Source organism: Piliocolobus tephrosceles, unplaced genomic scaffold (assembly GCF_002776525.5).
Source record: "Piliocolobus tephrosceles isolate RC106 unplaced genomic scaffold, ASM277652v3 unscaffolded_1347, whole genome shotgun sequence".
Taxonomy (NCBI): Eukaryota; Metazoa; Chordata; class Mammalia; order Primates; family Cercopithecidae; genus Piliocolobus; species Piliocolobus tephrosceles.
The window spans coordinates 32,578-53,458 of NW_022294832.1; the positions used below are offsets into that span (position 1 = coordinate 32,578).

Sequence of the window (20,881 nt, forward strand, 5' to 3'; positions counted from 1 at the left end):
AATTGTAGGAGGGGCGCTGGGATCTTCGGTCTAGAAAGAAACTCTGAAGACCACTTTTAGGGGCGGCCTTTAGTCAGGGCTCTCCAGAGAGACAGCCAGCCAGGTGTGCATATGTCTCCAGGGGGAGGCTTGCTGCAGGGGCTACAGAGTCCAGGAAGTCCCAGGACCCACAGCCTGCAAGCTAGAGTCCTGGGAGGGTGTGGCTCGAAGACTTGTGAAGTGGAGGGTGCAGATCCCACCCGGGTCCGAGGAGCTGAGACCCAGGAGCACGGGCGGCAGAAGACGGATGTTACTGGCCCACAGCCAGACAGGTGGAGTGAGCCCAGTCTTCCCCGCCTTGCTGTTTTACTCGGGCCCTGGGTGGATAGGGTGGTGCCCCCCACACCGGCGAGGATGGGTCTCCACTCAGTCCAGAGGCAAACATGCATCTCACACAGAAATAATGCAGAACCAGCCATCTGGGCACCCTGGGCATGCTCAAGTCGATGCGCAAAACCAACGCCGCGCGTGGCCCTGACGTCTGCGTGTTCGCATCACTGCACGCACATTGCTCGGTCATCTCCTCGGTGAGTTTGTAAGCTCGTTGTGTGGTTCTGGGGCTCTTTGTCCCTGGTGGTGGTGGTGGTGATGACAGGCTCCGCAGCGCCCCAGCTCAGGTATGGAAGGTGATGCCACCAACCGCTCCTTATTTCTCAGACACTTGAGCGGGTGCTCTGTGCAGCCAGTTCCACCTGCAGCAGCATCTGTTCCCTATGCCGATTCCATTCGGAGTATGCGCCTCCCTTCTGTTGAGGGTGCAGCCTTCTTTCAGGGAAGAACTGTGTCCTGTTCGCCTATGTCTCCTCTGGTATATCTCATGGCTGAATAAGTAGCTGTAGGATACCTCGGTGGCTGAATGATAGGTTCATTGGAAGGAAAACTTTATACTTTTTTTTCTTTTTGGGATGGAGTTTCACACCCAACGCCCAGGCTGAAGTGCAATGGCATGATCTCGGTTCATTGCAAACTCTTCCTCCTGGGTTCAAGTGATTCTCCTCCCTCAGCCTCCCGAGTAACTGGGGTTACAGGCGTCTGCCACCGTGCCTGGCTAATTTCCATATTTTCGTTAGAGATGGGGTTTCACCATGTTGACCAGGCTGGTCTTAAACTCTTGACCTCAGGTGATGCACCCATCTCGGCCACCCAAACGGCCATGAGCCACCACACCCAGGAACTTAATACCTTTTTTTATTATTATTATTTTTAAATCATAATGGGCTTGTTAAATACTTACGTTAATGTTTATTTTTAAAAATGTTATCTGTGACCTTTCAGCTTTTCATAGCACTTCTCGTGTGAACATTTAAAAAAGGCCCTTTAGTCGTGGGGGAGAAGCGGTTATCCCTTTCTACAGAGGGAGATGGAGGAACAGGCCCTGGTGGGTCTGAGCACAGGCAGTCACCCCAGCCTTGGTGCTTGCTTAGGTCTGTTCTCTGTTCACCGTAGCCGCGTCCACTCTCATTGTCAGCTTAAAAATAAGCTTTTTCCTCTTCCTAATCAGAAGTTAGTTTGTGAATCGTCACATTAAGGTATCGAGAATGATGGCTTTCAGGCCTCAGATACGACACAAGTAGTAAATGCAGCTGACCCTGAACAACATGGGTTTTGAGCTTCGAAGGATCACTTATGTTAATTTTTTTTCCAACCAAACCCTTACTGAAAAAACCTGGCTTTGTGGAGGGCCGATGTTTCCTACATGCGGTTCCACAGGGTGGCCGCGGGGTCCTGTGGATACGTAGATTTGGGTCAACTCGGGGCGTGTTCTGGAATCCATGTCCCTATGTATACAGAGGGACAACTGCAGCTTTTTAAAAGTTTGTGTCCTGCCTTGTCCTAAAAAGGCTCCAAGGTGGATGCAAAATTATTTCATTCTTTTGGTTTTCTTGGTGGGATATAGATGTTTATTCTTCAGTGTCTAAAATCGTGAGTGAAAAGAGTTAGTGCTTCAGGAACAAAGACAGTCTGCAAACACATATTGAGATATCCACCTTTTGTTCATGGTTTCACAAAAGGCCATGGTCACATTTTATTCAGTTGAACCGTAAGAAACTGCCAATATTTGCTGTTTTTGGCGTACAAAATGGCAAGTTCGTATGATATTACAAACAAAGGCTTCCTGGATGGGGAAAATAGGAATCGGTAAGAACCTGAAGTTGTCTGTCATGGCCTCTGAGTCACAGGTAAATAAACCTGCGTGAGGGGAAGTTGGCTGTGCAGCATTTTCCTTCTGTTTTGAGACTGCCAGAAAAAGGTCACTTCCATTGCGTTGGGTCCCTTTGCCTCACCTTTGCTGCAGAGGGGACTTCCCATTATACCTCTTGTTCCCAGTGCCCAGGAGGCTGATGCCACATAGAAGACCTGCAGGTCAGCAGATGTGAAACAGGCATCGGACACGCTGTGCACCTTGGGACGCATCTGAGAAGTGCATGCTTGCAGCAGATCTGAGGTGAGAGCGTGTTCCATCTCGTCTCCCTTTTCTGGCTTTACAGGCCTTTGAAGTTGGTCCTGGAAAGTGAAATTAGTTAATGCTGATTAGCTCCAGGTCAAGGCCGGGGCCGAAGAGACCCACCCTTCAGTACGGGTGTGAAGCATTGGGCCTTCCCTTCAGGCAGCAGGGACTCAAGAAAGCCCCACATGCCCTCCAGTTCCCTTATGTTGAAATTTTTTGTACTCTGCCATGCTGGGTCATTTTGGGAAGTCAGTGGGGGGTTCACATGGGGGTGTGCAGTATTAGGTGTCAGGTGCGAGAGTTGAATTTGTAGAAGCTGTGCAGATAGGAAAGGGCCTGACAGGCAGTACTGTTTACACGGAGCCGATTTAACACGAGTTCTGTGCTCTGCCTGGGTCCGTGTCTGACCGGTGTCTCCCAGTCTGCAACAGGATGTTGACGTGACTCGGCGCCATTGTCCCACTCTGTGTAGACGTCTGAGGATCTGTGCGCAGCTGCTCTGTTAGAATGAGTTGTGATAATGAACTGAGAAACAGTGAACAAACCCTGAATTGGTTAGCACTGGTTCCACGGTCACTTCTGCCATGGTTGGAGTCATTCATAATAAAGTGTGCTGGACTCCTATGCAGAGCTCTGAATTTCAGAGGCCCTTTAACTCGGCATCTAACCAGCTGCTTCCTTCAGAAGACATATGAGTTCCCTTTACCTGCCAGGGTGACCCTGGGAGTTTGAAGATGAGTGAGACAAGCCCTCCCTGTCTTGTGGATTTTACTGTCCAGAGGGGAGACAGATGTAGATGGTGAAGGAGGCCCTATCGGAGGTCAGCGCACGTCAGTTTTGTTTCTTCAGCACTTGCTGTGTTCAGGCGGTGCCCCGGGCCATGTGCAGAGCATCTGGGGACCCTGCCCATGGCATCCCAGGCACAGCTAGCATCTGCGTCATCTTCACACTTGGCCTGAGTTTTGAGGAAGTACCGAGGATGGCTTCTGCCTTTGCTGGAGAGAGTTGGGAGTCAGGGCAGCCCTCCACAAGGAGATGATAACCAGCTGATTCCTCAAGAAAGAGAGGTGGTCCCCACATGGGCAGAGCAGGGTAGCGTGCACAGACCTGGGTGTGGGGTCTGGGGCAGGTGCATCTGAGTGGGGTCTGCTGGGAGACAGCAGGGGGTGAGGTGTGAAGGCAGTTGGAATTTACAGGATAAATTATCACTAAGGCGATGCTGGGAAAACATAAAATCGGGACTCTCTGGGGTAAACGTGGACTGAGAGTGACCCTGGGCGTGGGTGTTTTCAGGTTCTGAAGGCAGAGATTTAGGAAATTGGGGCAGAGCTGAGCCCCAGACGAGGATGAAGACCAGCCTTGGGATGTTGAATGAGACAGGGGTGGAAACCCAGTGAATGTCCTGGGGTCAGTCCAGCAGGAAGGCAGCAGAGGACACTGGTGTCTTCAAAAGCCCCGTGGGGCCTGCCTCTCAAAGTGCTGGGATTACAGGCATGAGCCACTGCTCCCTGCCGATACTTTAAAAATTTCTAAGCTACTCTCTCTCTTACCCACTCCCGTATTTTTTTTTTTTTAAACCAGGTTTATGGCTATATTTTTTCCAAGGGAACCAAACCGTTACCTGTTTGAAGTACAAATAACACCGTGTTTAAAAACAGAAAATGCCAATTTGCATAGAAGTTTCCAAATACCCAGTTGGTTTGAGCCTTGCATTGCAGTGTCACTACCTGCTCTTAAATTTCTACACGATGTATAGATAGCGAGGCAGGGACGGCTCGTACATACATCTTCAGGTTTTGATTCTACTAACTTGGGCTATCTTTTCATTGATTTTGGCACACCTGTGGGTGTGGCAAGCAATGCCAGGGTATTTATTTTGAAGCTTGTCCAAGAACAGTTGGGAAGATTTTCACATTTTTAGAATTTTCATAGTAATAGTTATAATTTACAAAGAATTTAAAATTGTGTAGTCATTATTTTGTTTTTTTCTAGCTGTGCCCCGAAACAGGGTTGCTAACTACAATTCTACATCACAGGATTCAGAACAGTACCCTTTTGGAGCAGATGCCTGTAATTGAGGAATTCTGCCTAGTCAGTTCACTTTAAGCGTGTTTAAAAGGTTTTCTTTATCCTAGTTGGCACCTGTGGCTATAGTTGGTTTTCACTGCTGAGGAATATTCCATGATGGAAACCGTAATTCATCTGTTTTTCATATCGGTGGACATTTGGGTTATTTTGGGAGGGTGTGTATGTCTATTCAGCCTTCATTTTCTCAGGATTTTTTGTAGAAGATAATGTAACAGTGTAACATCCTCTGCTACGGAGCCAAGACGAACCCTGATTACATCCACACAGACTCTCACATAGATTCTCAGGCCTTGTTACCAACACACAGAACCATTTTCTTAAGTTGAAACACAGTAGCAGAACCTGAAGCCATGTGAACAGGTCCTCCGATCTTACACTTGGAATTCACTTTTTATTACTATGTCTGCTAATTGGGAAGCATACCAATTATACAGAGATCTGAGAATGTAAAATTATACATTTATAACAGAAAAAAAAGCTTATTTAATAGCCCAGAACACATGGCTACGTTTTTCCCTCATGCCCCACCACTGTTTTCTTTGCTTGAAATGGGAAATGACACTTGAAGGCGGGTTTCTAGCGACTGTTAGACTGGCATAGTTCTTCAGAGACAGAGGATGTAAAGCACATGGAGAATTTCTGTTTGTGGAATGTGATTTACCGGTCGCCTCATTCAGGCTGCCACCGCCTTCCCCTCCGGCCGCCTGCACCGTTGGACGTCTGAGGAGGTCCCTGTTTCATCCTCTGGAAATTCTGAAAAGGAAGGAGAGGAGGGCGTGCAGGGTGTGGTGCATTTGTGTTGGTCCTTCCAGCTTTTATTTGGTGTCTTGGCTACCTTGGTGGTTCCTGCCTTTATGTCCCTAGCTCGTGGCTTCGTCCTTGTGTCTAACTCACAGGCAGACAAATGGAAAGGGAAGTTGTATTCAGCCAACAGCTTGATCTTATTCTCAAGGCTTGAATCGACTGGGTATTTGGAGACTTCTGTGCAAATGGGCATTTTTGGTTTTTAAACATGGTGTCTTATTTGTACTTCAAATGGGTAACTGGTTCTCTTGGAAAAAATACAGGCATAAAGCTGGTTCTTTAAAAAAAAAAAAAAATGGGAGTGGGTGTGAGAGAGTGGCTTAGAAATTACACCAGTAATGGTCGGGAGTGGTGGCTTACGCCTGTAATTCCAGCACTTTGAGAGGAGGAAGCAGGTGGATATCCTGAGGTTAGGAGTTCGAGACCAGCCTGGTCAACATGGTGAAACCCTGTCTGTACTGAAAAGATGAAAATTATCCGGGCATGGTGACAGTCACCTGTAATCCCAGCTACTTGGGAGGCTGAGGCAGGAGAATCACTTGTACCAGGGAGGCAGAGGTTGCAGTGAGCCGAGATCGCACCACTGCCCTCCACCTTGGGCGACAGAGCAGAAACTCCATCTCAAAATAGAAAAAAAAAAGAAAAAAAAAAACAAAACCCGGTAATGGAAACCTGATTGCATCATCTGTGATGGAGATGGCAGATTATTTCATTTTTAGTGACAGGATGAATTGGATATGTTTGCAGTATTGATCTTGACAAGGGAAATGGTGAGAACCAAATGTGCCGCCCAGCTTGGGCCTCGCCGTTGGCAGAACACCCTGGCAGGCAACAGACTGGAGACTCGGAGACCGAGGGGAGAATTCTCACGCCTTGACGCTGGTGCAGTCTGTGCTTCTGGACTCCTGCTGGAGGGAGCGGCCCCTTTGCCTTGCAGGCTTTGGTGCAGTGGAGACCTTATGACCTGCCCCTCCTGGCACACCCGTGGGTGTGGCAAGCAGCGCCAGGGCTGAGGCACAGGTGTTGAGCCCGGAACGTGGGACGGGAGAGGCTGCACACGCCGGCAGGTGTCTGCTCCAGCAGCCGGCGGTTTCCGCAAAGGGGTGGGGCGTTGGTTTTCCTCCTCGAATTTGGGTGGGGAGGGTGTCCTGGGGTGCTGTGTCTGCACTTGTGTTGCTCTGAGGTCAAGTTGTGGCCCCGAGTCCCTGTCCCTCTGCCAAAGTGAGGGTTTGCCCATTTTCAGGTCAGATTTCCCTTGGGACCGGGCCTCTAAGAGTGGGGGTCATTCCAAGGGGGCGTGAGCACGGTGGACGCGCGTGGGCCTCTTCCTCTCCCCTCAGCTCCTGGGCTGTGTGTCAAGAGCTGCCCAGCGGAATCACCCTCCTGCCTGGTGTTTCATTCACCAGAAATCGTTCTCACTGTGGACTCTTAAAATGTCATCCAGGAATGAACGTGCTGTTGCTGGATGCCACACACAGCATCAGGAGCCTAGTTGGGGATTCTATGATCTTACCCCACACCTTAAAAGTAAAGACTATAGTTGTCAGGCCTCTGAGCCCAAGCCAAGCCATCGCATCCCCTGTGACTTGCACGTATATACGCCCAGATGGCCTGAAGTAACTGAAGAATCACAAAAGTGGAAATGCCCTGCCTGGACTTCACTGATAACGTTGTACCAGAAATAAGTGAAAATGGCCAGTCCTTGCCTTAAGCGATGATTTTTGTGTGTGTGAAATTCCTTTTCCAGGCTCATCCTGGCTCAAAAAGCTCCCCCACTGAGCACCTTGTGACCCCCACTCCTGCCCGCCAGAGAACAATCCCCCTTTACTGTAATATTCCTTTACCTATCCAAATCCTATAAAATGGCCCCACTCTTACCTCCCTTCGCTGACTCTTTTTGGACTCAGCCCACCTGCACCCAGGTGAAATAAACAGCCATGTTGCGCTCACAAAGCCTGTTTGGTGGTCTCTTGACACGGATGTGCATGACAATAGTTAAGGAGATACTGAAGTCTTTGGCAGCTCCAAGAGCCTTTTCAGTTTGTGTCGGGCCATTTTAGGCAGAAGGAAATGCTTGCTTAGAGAATCTTACAGAAATGTTTGGTGCAGTGCCATTCACTCGTGGACTAAATGTGTAACTTTCCATGGCGGCCCTCAGGAAAGAGATGCACTTTGAGTGCACCCTGGCCTGCTCGCTACAAGAATCAGCCCTGTCACCCGGCTTTCCGTGGGTCTGCAGGTATGTGTGGTCCATTGCCCTGCACTGTGGCCATGGAAGGGAAGATGATCTGGAATGCGGGCGACAGTTATCGGTGCGTGTTGATGTGTGCTGCTTTCTACAGGGGAGAAACATTTCTGTTTAATAAACATCTCATCACGATGATGACTGCAAGATATTTGAGTCTCATTCAATAGTGTTTCTGGCTTCTGGTTTTAATCTGCTTTCTAGCACTAGGCAAGTGAAGACATGGAAAGTAAAAACCCATCGAACTTGTAGAGACATGGTGTTGTGTAGGAGCAGACTGTAGCCTCTGGCTCTGTTTAAAGATTGTAGTAAACCTCTTACCTGGCATGGTCAGGGTGTAAATTATCTTGTTTAATCGCAATGTGTATGAGTCAAAGCTGGCGCCTGCATTGTTGATGAAATACCAGATTTTAAGGGAACATGTCAATCTGCCATAAGATACCAACAAAGTTCCTCACTGAGGTTCAGCGCGGGTTCGGAGCAGCTGGGCCTTAGGTCACCAGGGTCGTCTCTGGGAGCAGATGCTCAGTGTGGGCATTAGTCACTTAGCCCGAGGAAGAGTGTCCCTTTCCTGCATGCCCTGTGTGGTGTGGAAACCACCCCTAGCTACCTTTCTCCTGTTTGAACTGTACCGTGAAGCTATTTCTGTTCTAGTCAACCATCAGAATTTAAGGAACAGTGATTTATGTAACTTATCACATGCTTCTCAGCAGTTCTTTATGAATTTCATTCTGTTGTGAAACGAATGCAGTTTTCACGGCTATGCTGGTCTCACCTTGAGGCCCTTGAAATGAATTCCCTTCCCCATTGTGTGTTAAGGTTGTGCCTGGGAGCTGTTGAGGCCTCACCTCTGCTTAGGGCAGTGGCTTTGCTCTCCTGACAACAGGAAGAATCTTATTTAGAGCATTTCTAATGTGGTTTTTGCTTCCAGACAGAATTACTTTTTTCACAGAGACAGCCACTAAAGTCATAAATTATGCTCAGGATGGACACACGGGTCAGCTGACAGAGTGGAGTCCAGAACAGATCCAAAGACGCAAAAACAGTTCAGTGGAATTTGAGTCTTTTCAACAAATGGTGCTGGAATTATGGGACAGCTGTATGCAAAAGAATGAAAACAGGGAGAAATTCCTGTATGAAAATTAAGGTGGACCATAGCCCTGAATGTAAAAGACCAGACTACAAAACCTGTAGAAGAAACAGAAATTGTCGAGACCTAGGGTGAGAGCTCTTAGCCATACCATGATCCATGATCAAGGAAGAAAACAAGCAGGTAAGACTCACCAAAATTAAACTTCTAATATGAAAGTCACCCCTAGGGTATTGAAGAGACACATTTTCGATAGATGGGGAGAAGATGTCTATGAACCATGCAGCCGGCAAAGGACTCGTATCCAGAATGCACAGGACTCCCACGGCTCATGATAGAGAACAAAGCACCTGACTTAAAAGCGGAAGAGGCCTGAACAGATGCTTCTCTGAGAAGGACGGGAGGATGGCCCGAAAGCATCTGAAATGACCTTCAGCGTGACTGGTTGCACCGAGATGTGCACCGAAGCCGCAGTGAATTTGTTCACACCCCTGCTGGAGCGCCTGACTAAGGTCTTCCGACAGCCCCAGGTGCTGGTGAGGACAGGCAGTCGGGACTCCTGTGCGATGCTGGGGTTCAGCACGGTGCAGACAGCTTGGCGGTTTCTTACAAAACTGAACTAACACAAACGTGGGGCCCGGTGACCCTAATCCTGGGTATTTACCCTAGAGAAACAGAAGCTGATGTTTAAGAAAAACTTTGCCCAGATGTTAATAGCGCTGTCTATAGTTGCCCAAAACCGGTTGCAATGTGCCACAGCCATACGTGGATTAATAAATACCCAGCAGCCCCGAGGCCTGGCTGTTGATCACAGGACACCCTGGGCGCACCTCCAAGCACGATGCCCAGGAAATCGTGATTTTGCGAGTGTTTTGCCAAAACACTCGCAAAAGACAGACCCGGGGGATGGGAGAACACAGAGAGGGTGGTTGCTGGGAATGGGAGGGTATGCCTATGAGGCCCCGTGAGTGGGTTTGGGGCTCTTGGACTGTTCTGCTTGTGTGATGATGATTATGGGAATATTTGTGCCGAAATTCACAGAACTGAACACTGTCCACTTTACAGTAATTTTTAAAAAGTGGTAATATGCTCATTTTCGGTACTGTTTTTAATGGAAGACGGAGTTTGCAGATGATTTCTCAGGGCAAGCCAGTCTCAAGAGTTTGTAGACGATTCATTAGGGGCCTGTCTCAGGGCCGTTGGGTTGGGCTGGGTTGGGATGGGATGGGTTGGGTTGGAAAAGCCTTCCCTGTTGCGGGCAGTAGTATGGGGCATGGAAAGGATATTGCCAAGGAAACACGTAGAATCCTTTGAGGAAGCATGTGTATTTCTAACTTGCTATAAGATAGAATTGGAAATTGTAGTAGTTTTGTTTTCTAGAGTCTTGGTAGAATAGGGAAGACAGTGTAATAAAAGCTAATTTTGAAATAAAGAATTTTAAAGATTTTCAACAGCAATAGCTCTAGGAAGTCACCCTGGAAATGTTTTTAAAGATTTTCAGTAGCAATAGCTCTAGGAACAGTCACCCTGGAGTTGCTTCTTGAGCATTGGTTTCCTGGCTGCATCGTCCGACTTTCATTTTTAAGTTTTGCTGTGAGTTGGGGATGTGTGGGAATAGCCATCCCCAGGTGTTGGGTAGGAGTTGCCCTGCAGGGGGGTGCATGTGCCCCGAGGCCTGGGGCACTGTTTCAACCTAGCTTGGAACATGGGGACTCTTGGCAGTGGCTGGAGTAAGAGTACCAGCCTGGCAGGCTGGGGGAGCCCCAGGGTGGTCTGGGCACTGTCCTCCCTGCCTGCAGTGTGGCAGCTGGAGGAGATCGAAGGCTGCCTGCCTCGTGGCTGTCAGCGCAGCAGCCCCTCCTGGCCCTGGAGCAATCTTTGGGTCCATGAGTCTCTGCACCGGGACTTGCCTCCTGGGACCTCCGCCACTGTCCTGAGGGCCCTGGTGCCACTTTCCCAGTGGGACCCAAGCCTCAGGCAGCTGCGGCCCCAGATTCGGTTGCTTTCCCTGCCGTCTCATTCCAGCACGAGTGCTCACCTCACTCACTGTAGAGCCTCAGGTTCCTTCAAGATCCCCAGAGATGGAATCTCCCAATTTAACAAGAGAGTTGGTGACAAGATTTGAGCGGCACTGATTTAACTCAGCTTCCAGAGTTTAAGTTCCCAAGGCACAGTCCTGCTCCTTCCCTGGCCTCATCCTGTGTGGCTGGTGTGGATGTGGGGTTTCTGGAGGGTGGGGCTGAGGCAGGTCAGCAGCAGGGGGACAGCTCATTATTGATCGCTCAATGCCTTGAGGATAACTATTATTAGTGACCTTTATAGGGCTGTAGGTTTGGAGTATATATACGTGTGTGTGTGTGTGTGTGTGTGTGTGTATACATATATATACACATATATATATTTAAACGAGGTGGACACGGTTATCACTGCATTTTTCTGACATGAAACTTGGAGAGCAGAGGGTTTAGGAAACTCCTGAAGCCACACTGTCAGCGGGACCCGGGCGGTCTGGCCTTAGACCCTGCACGGTTTGCCCCTCACCACGCTGTCAGCAGACCCTGGTGGTCTGGCCTTAGAACTCACACTGGTCGCCCCTCCCTGCCACGTTGTGGGGTTTTTCCTGCTTCTGGGCAGCATTTGATAGCTTGTGAAACAAGACCAAGACTTACTATGAGTGGATATGCCATTATCTGAGATCCAGAACGTTTCCTGGACCTGGCGTTGCCGATGTCACGTAAGGGAAGGTAAAAACATTTTCATTGTTGTCACTGGGGCTCCTGAAATGGTATTTTTCCCAGTGAAAGTTTACTCACAAAAATCTGTTAACTGAATACTATGTGAACAGGAAGAAGTGTGTTGGGCTCTAGTTAAATGTCTCAGAACCACAGAAGTAAATGAAGACACCTTTTGAGCACAGCCTCTCGGAGGAGGCCAAGGACGTTTGCCCGGAGGGTTTGCCATGAAGCAGGACTAGGACAGGGCTGCACTGCCTGGAGAGGCCTCTGCCATGATGTAGGTTAGTTGAAGTAGTTGAGGGGTGGTGGCGTGAGGTTGGTGGTCCCCGAGGAAGGCCCCTAGGAAGGCCGGTTGCCATGGGATGGAAAACTGCCATTCAGTGGCTGTAATGCTGGCTTCACGGGCCTGACGTACAATCCTGCACTTGGATACTTGGATCCCAGCCACGTCAGATGGCCCTGAAAGGACATTCGGACTGGGACGGCTGCACCCATTCTCAGCATCTGTATGGTCTCCTATGTATGTGTGTGTTTCCATTTTCTTTCAGCACAATTTCTCCCAGTGAAGTTGTGAGAAATAGAAGGAAACGTGGAATGAAGATGTGATTGAGGAAAGTGTGGTGTAGTCTTCGACCTTATTTTGCCTTGGTTGGTGCTCAAGAACTCCACCTGACCTCAGAGCTGAGCGTTTCTGCCAGGAAGTCCTGCCTTTTATCCCGCCTCGAGGCCTGTTGAGACACTCCAAGAAGCTTCGTTAACAAATTGCCTTTTCCTTTTACAGCAGTTGGATATATTTGCAGCAAAACAAAGGAATAAACCCCCAATATGGTGATTAAACGCATGTAAGTATAGATAACATTCAGTCTTTAAGGGCCTGGGATTTTAATCATCTTTGGGTCGTGTAACAAGTGGTGTTGGTGATGAAAATCTCCTGACAGCCTTGTTCTGCCACGTTCCTCAGCTTTGAATGATGATCTTCCTGGTTGTACGTTGGAGGGGCGTTTGTGTCAGTAGAGAGCAGAGTGGTGGCTCCCAGAGGCTGGGAAAGGACAGAGGTGAGGCCCCTGAAGGACGCTGGTCTTCCTGGTTTAGGGGTTTGGGGCTCAGCCACCTTCCTGTGTCCGTGTAAATTATACCCAGGATCATTTTCACTCGCCCCACTTTAGTTGAGCATTGGGGCTTCAGGATGTGTGTGCCCACGTCACCTGGGCCGTGATCCTGGGGTTCGGTGAGACTGATTCCCGGGTTTATAGAATTACTCTGGGATTATTGAAAACAGAAGCACTTGAGGCATTCATAATGCTATTTCCTGAATATAATTTATGTTCAGTTCTTCAGAAACATTTCTCTGAGGAAGCATCTATAATTTTTGTTTTCTGCCACTCAGTGCTAGAAAGAATTGTGCAACACTCAAGTGAGTGGCATTATTCCCCTCCCTCCACCATGCAATCAAGATTAAAGGTCCCTCTGGCTCCCTTCAATCTTCTCATCTGCAGGGCGCCTGGCGTGGCAGTATGCTGCCTTCCGTCTTCTTTCTGGGGAGAATTATTCGTGTTTGTGTGTGCTGCTCAACTCAGCCTGTTCCGGTTTTGTGGGTGAGGAGCTTGGATGCTAGGTGACCCTCCCAGGCCTGCCTCTCGCCTCCCTAGGCCTTGTTCTAAACTGACAGACAACCAGTGTGTTTTGGAAGAGGACAGCAGCAGGGCAGGAGAGGGTTTGTTCAGACTTGCTCCTTGCACTGACGTTTGAGTCCTCATCCAGCCTGGGCCCTTCTACAGAGCTGCCTTTGTGTGTTACAAACCATTCCCTCCCAGTAACCGTGCTTTCAGAGGTTTGGAAATGTGACTTAACTCATCTTCAATTTAAAGCGTACTATTAAATTTTAATGTTGAAACTGATGTCTTTTATGGCCTTCATTTGATTTCTCTTGATTTTTTCCCCCCATATGAGACATGGCATCTTAAGGGAGACAGCCTGGTGTTGGCCCCCTTTCCTAAGGATGGAAGTGAATTCTGAAAGCCCTTTATGTAGGCAGCGAAATAATCAGGGAACCGTTATTATAGCTATGCCTGTCCATGTAAAGCGAGCACGATTCATAAGCAGAAAAAAGTGCAGCCCGGGGGCAAGGTGAGCGCTAATGCTGCCTGTGCCATGCCTCCCTGCCATGAGGAACGGAAGTGCAAGCGCAGGTGGTTGAGTTAACCTCAAAGCCCAGCCTGTGCCCCCCTCACATCCCTCTGCATCTGCAGGGGCACAGGCCGTGCTGCCACCCCTCGCTCAGTGCCAGGGCTGATGCGTCAGGAACAGGGGGTACTGTCCGCCCCTTGGTCGGTGCCAGGGATGATCTGTCAGGATCCCTCGTGCTCATCTGGTCCTCATGTCTTCATCACCAGCCTCCTGCTGGTAACGGGCTTGTTATTACCTTGGTATGGGTAATAACATACCCACACCAACGTATGTAATAACACACCCATACCAAGGTGTTGTGGGGCGGCGCTCAGTCCTCCGAGGGAATCAGCCCTTAGCCGATTCATATTCAACAGGACCGGGAAATGGGTTCTTGTTCCATGTCCTGGATCCCAGGAAGCCTTTGCCCTGGACCCTGTAATGTCCGGGGTCTTCCTGAGAAACGCTGGTGCCACTGGAGCACAGCCCGGCCCCCTCCAGTTTCTCCGCTTTGTAACTGCACTTGTGTTCAGCAGGTCTTCCAGGACTTAGACGCTGCTTGGTGTGAGCCAGGTTTTGTGTGGAAAGAGAACAGGTCCGAGCCGGCAACCAACCAGCCCAGAACCATCTTTTATGCTTCCAGATTCTGTGTCCAAAAACTTACCCATGGACATTGAGGGTGATGCATTTCTGCTCCAAAACGTCTGTGGACTCAGCTGGAGGGATGGAAAGGATGTGGAGCCTCTTCACTCCTGGCCTGGGCTTGGACCGGCTGTGCAGCCTCTCAGTGGCACCAGGGCCCCCGTGTGTCACAGCGGCCTCGGGTTGGTGGCACTGCCCCAGGATGTCCCAGGCTTCATGATGTCCAGGCTCCCTTGGCATGGCGGCCTCAGGTGGGTGGCACTGCTCTGACGGATGTCCCAGGCTTCATGATGGTAGGGCCTCCTTGTGCCATGGCGGCCTTGGGATGATGGCACTGCCCCAGGGTGTCCCAGGCTCCAAAGCCAGTGTTCCGTCCAGCGAAGGGGAAGTTGTACTGTAAGGTCTAGTCTCGGAAGGTGCCTGGGGTCCTATCCTTCAGAGCGGTCCTACACTCACCACAAAGCAAGCCAGGAGAGGCCCTGCCAGAATTTGCAGCTGTGTTTCAGGTGGTTCCACAAGGCCTCTTTTATTTTGGCCTACTCACGTATATAATTCTTTTTCTCTCTGGTTTTTTTGAGACAGGCAAAAAAAAACTTTTTGTTGCCCACACAGTGGTGTGAGCACGGCTTACTACAGCCTCAACCTCCCAGGCTCAAGCCATCCTCCTGCCTCAGTCTCCTGAGTAGCCAGGACCCACAGGCACATGTTCCACGTGTCCCCATGCCTGACTTATTTTTGTATTTTTTGTAGAGATGGAGTTTTGCAATGTTGCCCAGGCTGGACTCCATCTCCTGGACGTAAGCAGTCCAGCTGCCTCAGCCTCCCAAAGTACTGAGATCACAGGCATGAGCCACCGTGCCTGGCCAAGTGTGTTTCTAATTTCAAAATTAAGAGGACCCAGAGTCAGTTAATTACGTCTCTACTGGAACATGCTGCTTATAGTACATTAGGAAAAATCATCCAGAACTTGGAAAAGGGGCTGGACAGACACAGCCCTTCGAGGTTGTCTGATGAACCCCTGGGGTCTTTAACCATCTGGAGGGGTGCATCGTGTCAGACTCACTGTTGTCGATGGGTTGAAGCCCAGGTTTCATGAGGTTATGTGTTGGCTTGTAGGACTTTCTGTGGCAGAGATGCGAGTGACTTCTGCTCAGTAAGAGGCTCATCTCAGGGACTTCATGGCCTGAGGGACGGCATCCTGTTTGAGCTGATCGAGCAATCTCGTGCTACCCTTATTTTCTGAAACGCCTGTGAGTGACTTCTCACATGGTCTTTGAAGCAGCTTCGTGCCTGCGCTCCTTGATAATGATCGAATGCTTTTTTTGACCCCTTGTCCCCTTTCTTTGGGGGTGTTCCAGTCTCAGTTCTCATGTGTTCTGCTTCTACGGGAATTTCTGAAGCTGCTGAGTGTAGAAAGCACTGAGGAGGCTGTGCTCCCACCCCTGTGAGTCTTCCAGGCATCATCCTCTCCCCTTGGCGAGGCGACGTCCATGGCACACCGAGGAGGCTGTGCTCCTGTCCCCCGTGAGCTTGCCAGGCATCCTCCTCGTCTCCCCTCCAGGGGGACAGGAGGAACTTTCAAACCCTTCTTAAACTTGTTTTCATGTCTTTGTTTTAACAGATTTCTTTGCATCTTCTCCCTTATCCAGAAGTGAGGGTGAACGCTGAGTTATTCACGGGAGTCAAGAAACCACTCACAGCCCAAAGGGTTGTTTGTTTCCCTGAAATGATTTGTGTGTGTTCACCTTAAAATGCAACTCAGAAAACAGGTGTGTTTTGAGGAATGACTTTAAATTACCCAGGTAAAAATGTGACACTTAAATTTCATCGTCTGTGTGGGTGTCCACAGCCCCCTTCTGTGATTGCGTGTGAGTTTGTGACTTGTGGTTATTTTTGAAGAAAGAAAATCTGTAGAGGACTATCTGCTTTTACAACTGAGCAGGCCATTCCCCCATTAACATTATAGTCCAGCTCTTGCAAATGAAGCTGGTCATTCCTCCTCTGCAAACAGGGAGACAAAGGAGCCTACAAGACTGGCCTCAGTTGCAAATAGCAGACCCTGGGGGCTTGTTTATATGTAAACATCTTGGAAATTCAGAAAGTCAGGGAAAGATCAGAGAAACAACAATGTGTCTGGCGACTTGCTAACAGTCCACAAAGGACGGTATAAAATAAAGCAGAGCGTGACGTTCGGCGCGGCCGCCACGTTTGTCTCGTCTTGTGTTGTCTTGTGTGTTCATTCCTTTGTTCAGGAAACACGCGGACCCCAACAAAAATCTGTTGCTGAGGACTTCAGAGGGTGTGCTGGGATTGTGTAGGGTGGACATCGAGGGCTTCAGTGTGTGGCTTTCTTGAAGAGGTTCAGATTAAGGCTGAGAGTCCCTACTCCAAAATGCTCCAAAACCTGAAACATTCAAAGCTTCCTCATGACACTGGAAGGAAATGCTCTTCGGAGCACTTTGGATTTCAGGCTGGGGATGCTCAACTGGAAAGTGGAATATTGCAATACCCTTCTGGCCCCAGGAGCTTGGATAAGGACATGGAGGGGGGGCCTGTGCCGGGTGTCCCTGGAGTGTGAGGCAGCCTGGGCTCGCTGAACTGGTTTTTCTAGGAGCCACAGAAGGGAAAGAGGGTCAAAGTGGCCACGCCTGGCTCCTGAGAAGGCTGAACCAGAAGGAGGTGGGTGCAGAGGGCAGCAGTTGAGTCTCCAGCGTCCAGGGCTCCTGTCCCTGGTGGAGTTGAGAGCCTCCTCTAGTTGTGGCCTCTCCCCTGTCAGCGGCCACTGAGGCCTGAAGGGAGAGGGGGCTGAGGAGAGGAGGAAGGATAAGCCTGCTTCTGAGAGGGCCAGCATCGGCCTGTGCTAGCCTCGTGTGTTACTCCTGCATCCAGGGTGCACGGCCATGCCTCGTGGTGTAGCGGTTTCCGGGATGCACAGCGCTCTTGTCTGCAGTAACTGCTTTGTCTCCAACCCTTGGAGGCAAGTTACCTTTTTCCCCAGTGAAAAGAGGTAGGAAATTTTATAGAAATGCATTTGCTCTAATGTCTATTTTCCGATAAGACACGGTCGCTTAGGCTAAATCTTTGGGAGGTCAAGGCAGGAGGATCACTTGAGGCCGAGGGGTTCAAGACCAGCCTGGACAACATAGCAAGACCCCGTCTATATAACAGAAAAGTGAGCTGAGTGTGGTGGTGCGTGCCTGTGGTCCCCGCTACTCTGGAGGCTGAGGTGGGAAGATCACTTAAGGCTACAGTGAGCTGCAATTGCTCCACTGTCCTCCAGTCTTGGCAACAGAGCCAAGACCCAGTCTCAGAAAGAAAAGTAAAAAAAGAAAAAAATCCTAAAATGTCATTTTCTTTTCTTTTCTTTTCTTTTTTTTTTTTTTTTTTTTTTGAGGCGGAGTCTCGCTCTGTCGCCCGGACTGGAGCGCAGTGGCCGGATCTCAGCTCACTGCAAGCTCTGCCTCCCGGGTTTACGCCATTCTCCTGCCTCAGCCTCCGGAGTAGCTGGGACTACAGGCGCCCACCACCTCGCCCCGCTAGTTTTTGTATTTTTAGTAGAGACGGGGTTTCACCGTGTTAGCCAGGATGGTCTCGATCTCCTGACCTCGTGATCCGCCCGTCTCGGCCTCCCAAAGTGCTGGGATTACAGGCTTGAGCCACCGCGCCCGGCCCAAATGTCATTTTCTTTTTAAATCATCCCAAAAGAAAAATCGGTTTTTTCTAAGAATGTAAAGGGAAACTGATACGATTCTTTCCTTGCATTGTTTCTCCTTTTCAAATATTTACAGCAGTCCATCCACATCGTCTCTCATCTCTCATCTCATTACAAAGCAGCATGTGTCTTTGAGGTTAGTGGTGTTTCTCTGTGTCGCACCTTGGAGAACAACCAGCATGAAACCTCTTACCACGATCGTGCGCATCGTTTGTAGTCCCAATTAAAATCCTCTTCAGACACGCCTGTGCTGCTTAGTATAGCAGAACTTTGGTTGTGCTGAAATGTGCATTCAGCTAATGGTTTAAGTTCATATCTGAGGTGATGCTGTAGAATTCATGAAGCATATGGGATCAGTAATGATTGAAGATAATTCTGGTTGATGTCATTTAGAGGATGTTTTTCACTTCAAGTTAAAGCTTCCTTCACGATAGTCATTTTGGGATTCATTTAACTATGTGCTTTATTTTATAGCTCAAATTTTCATTAGTCATTTCATGACATAGGATTTTGAAAGCAGATTTGGCAAATCTTTCTAACAAAATGTTTGCTTATGACGTCCCAAGGAACAGCACTCAGAATTGCTGGTAACTGTGGTACATTTTAAGGCTGATGATAGAAGTCACTTGAATGGTAAGGGTTGCTTTGTGAGGCAGATGGGGTTTGAACCCCGACCCTCCTGATACACCAGCCCTGACCCTGGCCTTCTCTCCTCTCCACTGGGAGATGAGAAGGGTGCCAGCATCCACCTCACAGGCTGTCCTGAGAGCCCGGGACTAAGGGCTTGTGTCCCTCCTGCAGGTGGCACAGATGTGGGGCCTTGACGATATACACACTGCAGGCTGCCAGTGTCGGGGTAATCCAGTTTTATTCATAAAGGTGGCGTTTGCTTTGCTCCCCTGCCGACCAGGTGTGGTGCTGCTGTTGTAGCAGGTGTGTGGATCCTCTTGGGTGGTTCTCAGGTGGACGAGGAGTCACCGATTCCGATTCCCAGTGTTAGATGTGTGAGGGGCGGGGGGACCATGGACCTCATGTGTTCAGAGGGGAGGAGTAAAAAGCTTCCCTTGTAATTCCAGGACTGTCTATCCCAGGAATGCCAAACCACTGGCTTTCACCTGACGCTGTCGTAGGTGACACTGTACGGAAATGAGGACTCGTGTTTCGCATACCTGAGCCCAGTACCCATCTCCCTCCAGGGCCATGGCCGAGCCCTCCTGATTTCGCTGGGTTGCCAGCCTGGGGATCTGTAAGCCCAGTGATGTCTCCGGTCTGGGCCCCCCTCCCCGTGGGGACAGGAGGTGGCTTCAGGAGGCTGGTGATGAATGCCTGAATGAAGCCGACTTGTGACTGCAGTTCTGTCTAAGGGCCTCCCCGGGTGTTAGATGTCAGTAAATGACACCTGTGTGTGGATCTCATGTGATGAGAGAAACAGTGGGGGAAACCAAAGCCTTGTGGAGTCTGCAGATTCTGGACTTGGGGGGTGTGTGTACCTGTGTACTTGGTGAGGGGTGTGATGTCTGGAATGAGTGTGCAGGTGTGTCACGTTTGTGCGTGTGTGGTGAGTGTATTTAGCAGGTGTGGGCGCAGTGAGCATGTTCGTGTGTGTTGTATGTATTTGAGGGTGTGTGTGGAGTGTGTACATGCATCATATTTGGTGAGTGTATTTGAGGGTGTGTATGGAGTGCATTAATACGTTTGCGTGTATAGTATTGCGTGAAGCGGTGGCATGTGTGGAGTAAGCATGCACACGTGTGTTCTGTGTGTGGGGTTTCTACCTGGTCCTCCCCTGAGCCTGCTCCTGGGCCCTGCTGTCCTGGCAGCTTTACAGTTTGGTGTGTCTTTGGTTCTGGAAGATTCTGGAACCAAATTCTGAAGCTGTGATCACAAACTTGCAGCCCTGGAGGACGCTGGCTCGTGGAGCCGGCTCAAGGGTCTCTGTGCTGGTCTCTCCCTGGGCTCTGTCCACAGAAGAGCATGTCTGATGATTGAGCTGTGCGGGTCTGTGGCTCCCCAGCCTCGAATCAGCCCTCGGTTCTGTCCCGCCTCTGTTTTTCTTGCTGAGGGGCTCCGGGAAGTGGAGCCTGGGATGGCGTTCGTTTTCACCCTGGGGTTGCTTCGCCAGCTGCCCAGGTGCTGGCTGCCTGAGGCCTGCTGCCGTCCTGGGTGGACGGGGCTGTCGCGGGGACATCCCTGAGCACCTGCGGGAAGGCAGGTTTAGGAAGTGCGAGAGGTGAGTGGCTTCCTCCCACACTTGATTTTCTGGAAAGTTCTGGGTCTCATATTTTTCCCTAAGGGAAGTTAGAAACTGAGTTTCTCTTTAGGGGAACGTCTTTGCAGCGTCTGTTGTTTGGGATGTTCTCCAGGTGTGGAATACCCGGGGCCGTATGTGTTTGGGAACATCCGTGTCCTGAGCGAATTCAGTAGGGAATGGAGAGAGGCCTCCTGTCAGCTTGACCTCTGTTTCCAGCTTGTTGAGGGTTGAGGGCTGCTGGTATCCCAGGGAGAGATAAACACTGGGCGGTGTGGGATGGGAACGTTTGCTCTGATAAGGTCAGTGGGAAAGCATCTAAACAAACGTCGCTGTTCTCCAGGCTCCTCGGGGTTGAGCTTGTTTTGTGGGGTTGAGGGAAAGCTACCCTTGTTCCTGTTCCTCACCATTTGAAAGGTGTCCAGGACACGTTCCTCTGGAGAGGTGATGCTAGTGAGTAGGGGTCAAGTCGTAAGCTCCGAGGTTTTTTGGAATCTGTCAACTGATTTCCTGAACACACAGGTGCTTGGTAAAGGTGTTCCTGCTTAGCTAAAACATTTCAACAGGACGTGATAGCTGGTGGTTGTGTAAAGACTATCACAATTTTCCTGTTACTTTTTAAATACCTGTTGAATAAGGGAGGATTCACATATTTTTCTTTTC

At 49.7% G+C, this 20,881-nt stretch overlaps 1 long non-coding RNA gene across 3 annotated transcripts; it reads left to right on the forward strand.

Moving 5' to 3' along the window:
* Positions 1-1,354: 1,354 nt before the first annotated feature.
* LOC111535114 lies at positions 1,355-16,205 on the forward strand. Of its 3 annotated transcripts, none has more exons than XR_003307350.1 (4): positions 1,355-2,485; positions 11,999-12,292; positions 14,260-14,509; positions 15,880-16,205. It is a non-coding gene; the product is annotated as an uncharacterized LOC111535114 (long non-coding RNA). The 3 variants fall into 3 exon arrangements; XR_003307349.1 differs by lacking the exon at positions 1,355-2,485 and adding an exon at positions 11,121-11,459 and having other exon boundaries at positions 11,561-12,292; XR_003307348.1 differs by lacking the exon at positions 1,355-2,485 and having other exon boundaries at positions 11,121-12,292.
* The last annotated feature ends 4,676 nt before the right edge of the window (positions 16,206-20,881 follow it).